Raw genomic sequence first — 7945 nt, forward strand, 5'->3', positions numbered from 1 at the left:
TCCGTGGGCAGGAGAGGACCCCTCTCAGCTAACTTTCTTAGCAACAAGGATAGAGCTTTAGATTGGGAAGATTGATACCACAGAATTGGACAGTCAGCCCAGGCTACAGGGAGACGCTGGGAACCCCAAGCCTGGCCACGAGGGACGTTTGCCAGCGGAGCCAAGCTCCATGAGGGGCCCTGCCTGCTCTCCCTAGGGATCATTTTTATCCAGGCAACAGGAAGCACAGCTTCGCTGGCCTGGACCTGAGGGTTCCCTTCTGGGAGCCTGTTCATGCTTCATGCTACAGTCCCCCCAAACTGCTGTCCCCTCCAAGTGACTGCACACCTTGACCTCTGCTGTTGCCAGAGCAGGATCGTCCTTGCCCTCTGCTGTGTGGCTGTGTCCTGCAGGTTGGACATGACAACGGAGACCTGAATCAGAGCAGCTGTAATGTGCACAAGACATCAGGACACTGGGTTCCTTAACAATCCCCTGCCAAAAGTCTCCAAGGGCCCCTGCCCTCTTGTGGTTGTTTAAGAGACAAACAGATGGCTGGTGGGGGTACTTTTAATAATGCAACTGCCCAGACACCCCCTAAGGGGACTTCCTGATGGTATAGCTGCTGTTGAGTCTCCCAGGCCCAGGGACTTCTAGGCAGTACAGCCCATGCTCCTAAAGCTAGCCCCAGTGCTCACCCGTTCACCCAATTAGACTTGGACAGACTTCCTCTGGTCTGTGGTGACCGCTCTGCTGAGGTCCATCTCCGAGAAAAAGTCATGTGACATCTCCTTCCTCTCCCGCTCCCACAGTCACCATCCTTGCTTGCTCCCTTGCATAGTGTTTGGGCAGAACAAGGGGACATGGCTGTGGCTGCACCAATGCAGCACTCAGTGTGGGAGCTGCACCACTGGGTACTACACGCATCACAAGTATGATTGGCTGTGATCTTCCCAAGATGCAGTAGGGCTATGGTACCATGTATAAGTGTCATTACAAGGGGGTGGGGCTCAGTGAAAGCTGCTTGGTCCCCCAGACCTGTGACATAAGACCTGATGGAGCCCAGGGTCAAGCTCAGGGAGGCCATTGCGTGAATCACATGGCACCTCCTCTGCCCTGCAAAATAGGGCAGACTCAGGTGGGCCAGAATCCAGCAGGACTGAGCAGATCTGCCCCTGTGCAGATGGTGACACTTGGGGAAAGATACTGACTCTTGTTGCACTGGAGGCTTGTGACCGTCTGCCCACCTCCTAGAAGCCTATCTGTAGAAGAAATGGAAGCCAAGGAGAAACAGACCTCCGGATGAGGCTGCAGGTTGACCTGGTTATAGTAGCCCGGAGTCTGGATCCAGCCACACTTCTCCAGCTCATCCTTCCCAGCATTCTTTAGAATTAAGTCCTTTTTTGCCTGAACAAAGTCCACGTTGGGTATTGGTCCTTGCTGCCAAAGACTCTTTGCTGATCCAGTTGTGTCTGCAGCTGTCTATCTTATTAAAACATGTTTTTGTTGGGGCAGGGGGCATACTTGCAGAGGTCAGTGTGCATGTGGGAGTGAGGCCCCCCCAGCAGCAGAGAGCCCTCCCTTTCCATGGTGTGGTCTCAGAATCACTCAGGTCGTCAGACTCGGAGGCAGGCACCTTTCCCCGCTACAGCTGGCTTTTACGAGGGTTCTGGGGATCTGAACTCAGGTTCTCACACTTCAACAGCAGGCAGTTTACCCACCGAGCAGTTTCCCCAACCCAGCAGCACATCTGCTGTTGTACAGCAAATCTGCATTCTGGCATGGGGGTTGTGCTAGCCTGAGTCCCTGACCACTGGGGAAAGATGGGGTCTCATTTGCCACTGGGAGCAGCTCCTGTGTGTGGCCCTCCAGGAGGAGATTGGCTTGCACAGGCTGGGACTTGAGAGGATGTGGAGTACTAACCCTGTCATTGCCATCACACAAGTGTGTGGCTTTTGCAGGTAACACACACACAAACACACACACACACACACACACACATTGAGACTGTTCATCTACCAAGCAGGGTGGAAGAATGACCGTACCTTTCTTGGAAGTGAACACGTGTGGTTTGGGCCCCTGCACACGGGTCTTCATGCCAGCGCCTGTCCTGTTTCTTTGCATCCCACGGGCCCCTGGTGAATGATCCCCACCATGACTGTTGCTTCATTAAAATGCTGGCTTTAAAGTTTCTGTTTCTCATCCCAGAGAGCCCTCATTAGGAAAATGTGTCTGATTGCTTGAAAAAATGTCTCCTGGCCTGGCTGGACAGGTCAGCCCAGGAACTGGAAGAGGCAGCCAGGTGTCTCCCCTGCTGGTCCTGTGAGCTCTGGGTCACTGGGACACAGCCTCCTAGGTGAGTGGTCTCTTAGGGAGGTCCCTGGAGGCCCTGGCCCTGCCTCCTTGGTATCAAGGCCCTTTATTCTTCATACTACAGCCCCAGGTTTGCCTGGACATGGACCTCAGTTTCTTCTTTGTAAAATGGGACGTTACAGGACCCACTTCATTGGGTAGGTGTGGAAGTTAGAGATGGAAAGTGTAATGCCAGACCTGTTGACAGTTTCACCAGTCTCTGGCTGGCATGAGCACTGTTCTCTGGCAAAGCCACTGTGTATGGGGCTGAAGTGGCCACAGCTCCAAGACAGTGCTTCCCCGACTGGTCAGGGATCCAGTGTGCCTCTGTAGGATTGCCCAGAGGGCTGGCCTCTGTGGGCTGCTGGGCATCCAGCTGCCTCAGGAGGTTCCAGGCCAAAGTGACAAGCTTGGCACTTACAGGGAATTTCAGTCTGTGCCAGGAGTTTGGCAAGAGCTGCAGCCTTATTTGGTCTGGAAACTTCTCAGAGTGGAGGAAATGTGGAGCAGGCCAGCGGACCTCTAATGGGCGGGCAGAGATGTGGCCATTTCCCAGGACAGGATCTGGATGTGGCCCTGTCACTGAGTCCTCACTGAAGAGCACAACAGGCCCGAAGCCACCTAGTGTCTGAGAGCAGGCAGGCTGGGTTCTACACCTTCCCGGCTTCTCTGTCTACCTTGGCTGTTCTCCATGTGAGCCCAGCTCAGTGCTCTGCTGCCAGGAGTAACTGTCAAGAAACTTTACCCAGGGCAGTGACCTCATCACACAGTTTACCCTCTGACAGTGCACATCCTACAGAACTCCCTACTGTCCCCCCCCCACCCTTACCAACCCTGCCCCAGAGGTCTTTTGTGTGGCTTGTGTTTAATCTTCCTGTCTTCCCACAGTCTCATCAACCATGGATCCACTTCCTGTACTTGACAATTGACCTCTTCTAGAAACTTCTTTTAAGTACATAGTTCTTGCCTCTCAGATATTTTTCTTAGCACCCTGTGTTCAAGGTTTGCCCAGGTTGTATTATGCATCAGTCTTGCTCCTTATTTTATTTTTCAACACATGAAATTGCACCACATTTAACATTTAATGGTCCTGGACAGAGTGAGGAACATGGCAGTGAGCCAGGAGGCCAGGCCCACTGATTTTCAAACTTTGTGACACAGAGCTCTGCCCCACCCGCCATTCCCGCTGAGGGTCTGAGGATCAACACTGAAACCTGAGTCCACAGAGTCAGGGCCTTGTGTTCTAGCTGTCAGGCTCCACACCAGACCTGATGGGTGGCCAGGCTCACATGAGAGCCGTGTCCAAACCTCTTCAGTGTGCAAAGGCAAAGGGATTATGGGAAAAGGAACCAAGGCAGAACCTTGTGCACTTAGGACTCTCCGCATGGCCTTTCTCTAGGTTTAACAACCAAGAATCCTGAGCTCTGGCTGGTCCGAGTCACCTCTGACTGCTCTTGTTTACCTCGAGACCTGAGCCCACAGCTCAGGGCTGATGGCAACAGGACCAAGGACCTGGCACTTCCTTCCATGGCTGGTGGCAAGTGTACGAGTGTGTCCCAGAGCTAAGCGAGGAAGACCAGGTTCTTCCAACCCCATCTGATGGCTTTGGGCCACAGCACGTGTTGGGTGGTGGTTGGCAATAAGGGAGTTGAGGACAAGGGGAAGAGCAGCAACCCTGATGAAAGTGGGGGACAGGGAGACATAAGTTCCTCACCAGTAGCCAGTCTCAGAGGGAGGCCTAAGCTTTGGCCAAGGGTGGGAGTTTACGGACGATGGCTTTGATGGGGTGTCACTTAAGAAAGCAGGGGTGCAGCCAAAGTGCCTCCAACCCCAGCAGTAGTCCCATGGATACCAACTGAAGCCTTCCTATCTTTCTAAGGGCCACCTCAAAGCTGTGACAGGAGGGTGGACAGCAAGGGCAGACCCAGGCCACGTGCCAGCAGCAGGGTGTTGTAGGACACGTCTGCTCACAAATGTGAGCAGACATTTAGCTGTGCCTACCTCTCCCAAAGGAAACTGACTTCAGCACAGCTTCCTCATTCCAGAAGTGCAACCAGGCAGACAGCAGTTACACTCGACAGATGTTACACAGCACAACTTAGGTATCTCAAAGGGACAAGGATATAGTATCGAAACTGTCTCAGGATGAAGTCTGGGTGAGGCTTCCTCCCCAGTACTTTGAGGTCTACAGATGTATGTAGAAAATCCACTACGGTGGCAAATGAAAAGTTGGGTTGGGTAGGGTGGGGAGGTGGAGCCTTGGTGACTAAGTGGTGTAACACTGTCCTTCTGGCGGCTCTGGCAGCGTCATGCTCTCTTCTGACATCATCAAGCACCGACGTTCCTGCAGGACCACTCTGATGTGGGCATCCCCCGCCTTTCCATCCTGTTGACCTCCTCTTACGGACTCGTGTTACAAATCTTCCAGACGAGATGCTTCTGGGTCTTTGGCCCACGTTCTATTTTAAGGCTATATATTCAATTTTCATAAATTGTTCTTGGAGGCCCAGTTATCACCCCTGTCCACCTTGCTAGTGTCATCTTCTACCTGAAGTGCCGTAGCCTAGTCCTCTCTAGTCTTCTAGTTCTTCCAACCATTGGAGATTTTGAGGAACCTTTACTCCCGAGCCAGTGGTGACTGCCATTTTGCATCACTGTTAGTCAAAGGCTAACTCCTTCTTCACACTCCCCCCACTTTTTTAAGGGGAAGGTTTAAAGAGGTTTCTTTGTGTAACCACTCTGACTGTCTTGGAACTAGCTTTGTAGACCAGGCTAGTTTTGTCAAACTCAGAGATTTGCCTGTCTCTGTCTCCTGAGGGCTGGGATTAAAGGCATGTGCTGCTACACCTGGCTGGTCTTGTTCCTTTTTATTGCAAGGACATTCTATTGTATGGATGAACCATAATTTTTTAATTCATCCTTCTGTTGGTAGACTGTGCATTACTTCTGCTTTGGGGCTATTGGGAACCACAGAGCTGCTGTGAACGTTCCCTTTCAAGCGCCTCTTTATTTTTATTTTTGAGGCTCAATCTCATGTAGATTAGACTGCTTGGGCCTTGCTGTGTGGCCCAGGCTGGCCTCCAACTCTTGATCCTGCAGCCTTCCTCCCCACCTGCTGGTGTTGCAATTATGAACCACCATGCCCAGTAAACAGATCAAGAAGTTTAAGGTGCCTGTAGCTGTTCATGAGAAGGAAGGGCCCAGTGTTCCAGAATTCAGAATTTCAGCAGCCCAAGGCACGGAGGCTGTGTCCCACCAGGAGCGGGATCTGGTCAGAGCCTGGTGCTGGGACTTTCTAGGTATGGGGGCAGGATGGCTGGGCTGTCTGGGAGTAGGGATAGATTCAGGCTTCTGGGGTGGAGCCAGATGCTGGGAGGTGGGCAGTGTTGTTGCCAGGGCTGCATAACAGTCTTCCCAGCCACACGCTCATCCTAAACACCATTCATCATGCTCGGCAGATAAGTGCTGGACAGCTCGCCCCAAAGAGGGAAATGCATCTTTTGGAGCTGTGATGGGGTCAGGCTGGTCTCAGCTCTGGCTGGGACCATGTCTGCCCAGCGGTGCCTGGTGCCCATTCCAGTGTTGTTTTCCTAGCCATTCACCACACCCTGTCTCAGGCTCTGCTTCGGCCACCAGGCCTGAACCACCACAGCCTTAAGTTTTTAGGTGCCAGTTGTATGCAAGTAATTATCTGTGATGTTGACTGCTCTTCCCCATAGTCACACACGGGTGTGTGAGTGTATGTGCACATGTGTGTGTGTGTGTGTGTATGTGTGTTGAACTTTTTATGTAACCAAGTGCAGTGGTTTAATAAGAATGGCCCCTATAGGTTCATCTGTTTGAATTCTTGGTCTCCAGTTAGTGGAGCCATCTGGAAAGGATCAGGAGGAGGTTGTGTCTTTAGGGATGGACTTTGAGGTTTTCTGTTTCACACAATTGTAAATCAGAGGTAAGCTTTCAGTTCCTGTGCCAGCACCACTCCTGCCTGACTGCCGCTACACTTCCCACCAGCAGGCGTGGTATGCTGGAGGATGCTCTTGTGCACTCTGTATTCAGATCCTGAGTTCCTCTGGCTGCAGTGTGGACTTCCACATGGTCATTCTTATGAATGATCTGACTCAGTATTTTGTAAACTGTATTCTCCATCACCTTCTGATTGGTTAAACCTCAGAGGCCAATGGCCTTTAGTGAAAACCAAAACAAAGAAAAACTCAGAATAGTAAGGAGGGACTTTTGGGGACACACACACAGAGGGGGGGGGATTCTGGGAAGGAGTCAGGCATGAGAGATTCAGCCAGCTGGACCCAGAGGAAGAAGGAGGCTGAGAAGGAAGTAGCAGTAACTAACCAGCCATGTGGCAGAGCTTAGATTAATATAAATGGGACAAATGAGTTACAAGCTAGTTCAAAACAAGGCCTAGCTATAAAGGCCAAAAAACGTATAAATAAAGTGCCATTATTCCAGAACTGGGGGAGGCATAGAAAGGCCCAGGTCACAGTCACGTCTTAGTGACTGTACTATTGCTGTGAAGAGACACCATGGAAAGAGGTGTGGTTCTGGGTCAGCAGCTGCCCCACAGGCAGCAGGCAGAGACAGCAAGTGTGACACTAGGCCTGGGGTGGGCTTTTGACACCTCAAAATCCACCCCTAGTGACACACATTCTCTTCCAGCAAGGTCACACCTCCTAGTCCTTCCCAAACAGCCCCACTAGCTGAGTGCTAAGCAATAAAAAAATGAGCCTATGGTGGCCATTGTCATTCACTCCATCATAGATGCTGATAGACTGACCTCTGAAACTGTAAGCAAGCACCCAACTAAACGCTTCCTTTTGTAAAGCGCCTTGGTCATGGTGTCTCTTCACAGCAAGGGAACAATAACTAAGACACCAAGGGATGACCTCAAACTTCTTATTCTTCTGCCTCCACCTCCTAAATGCTGGGATTACAGGGGTGTGACCCTCATACCTGGCTTTGACACTTCCTCTTTGCCCGACCATCTAAATGTGCTGGGATTCTCCACTCACTCTGCTGGTCCAGCCCAGACTCCAAGCTCTCTTCTCTAACCCCTCTATGGTCTCCTTTACCCAGATTAGTCTTCATTCAGTTTCCGACTGACTCTCACCTGTCCCTGCGCGCCTTGGTCTCCTCAGTCCTATTATGCCATAATTTGACATTGCCTTCAATACTGGAGGTTAGTTGTGGGACTGTACGCAAAAGGGTGTCTGTTGGGGAGCAGCCTGGGTCTCACAGGGACCAGGAAGGGGAGATGGACATTGTGTCCTAGTGACCACCCTGTGCAGGTTGTCACACAGTGTAGTGATTATTCCTGGTTGTCAACTTGACTACATCTGGAATGAACTACAATCCAGAATTGGAAGGCTCACCTATGTTCCTAATCTGGAGGCTCAGAGATACAAGTTTCTGACCTGGATCTTGGCATGGAGATCTTGAAGCATAGTGGCTATCTTTGGAACACAGCCTCTGTGCTCTCAGAAAACACTTCCCAGAAGATTTCACCTCAGTGATGCTGGTCTCTTCTTAATCACCGCTGATTTCTTAGCTCCAGCTAACCACATCAGTAGTACCAGTAATGAAAAGTTTTTGCTTTAGTAGT

General features: G+C 51.3%; 1 pseudogene; it reads right to left on the minus strand.

The window, feature by feature from the left end:
* Nucleotides 1-4597: 4597 nt before the first annotated feature.
* On the minus strand, nt 4598-4976 carry LOC127676850 (ubiquitin-conjugating enzyme E2 variant 1-like; annotated as a pseudogene).
* Between the last annotated feature and the right edge of the window lie 2969 nt (nt 4977-7945).

The sequence above is a fragment of the Apodemus sylvaticus genome, chromosome 1 (assembly GCF_947179515.1).
Source record: "Apodemus sylvaticus chromosome 1, mApoSyl1.1, whole genome shotgun sequence".
Taxonomy (NCBI): domain Eukaryota; kingdom Metazoa; phylum Chordata; class Mammalia; order Rodentia; family Muridae; genus Apodemus; species Apodemus sylvaticus.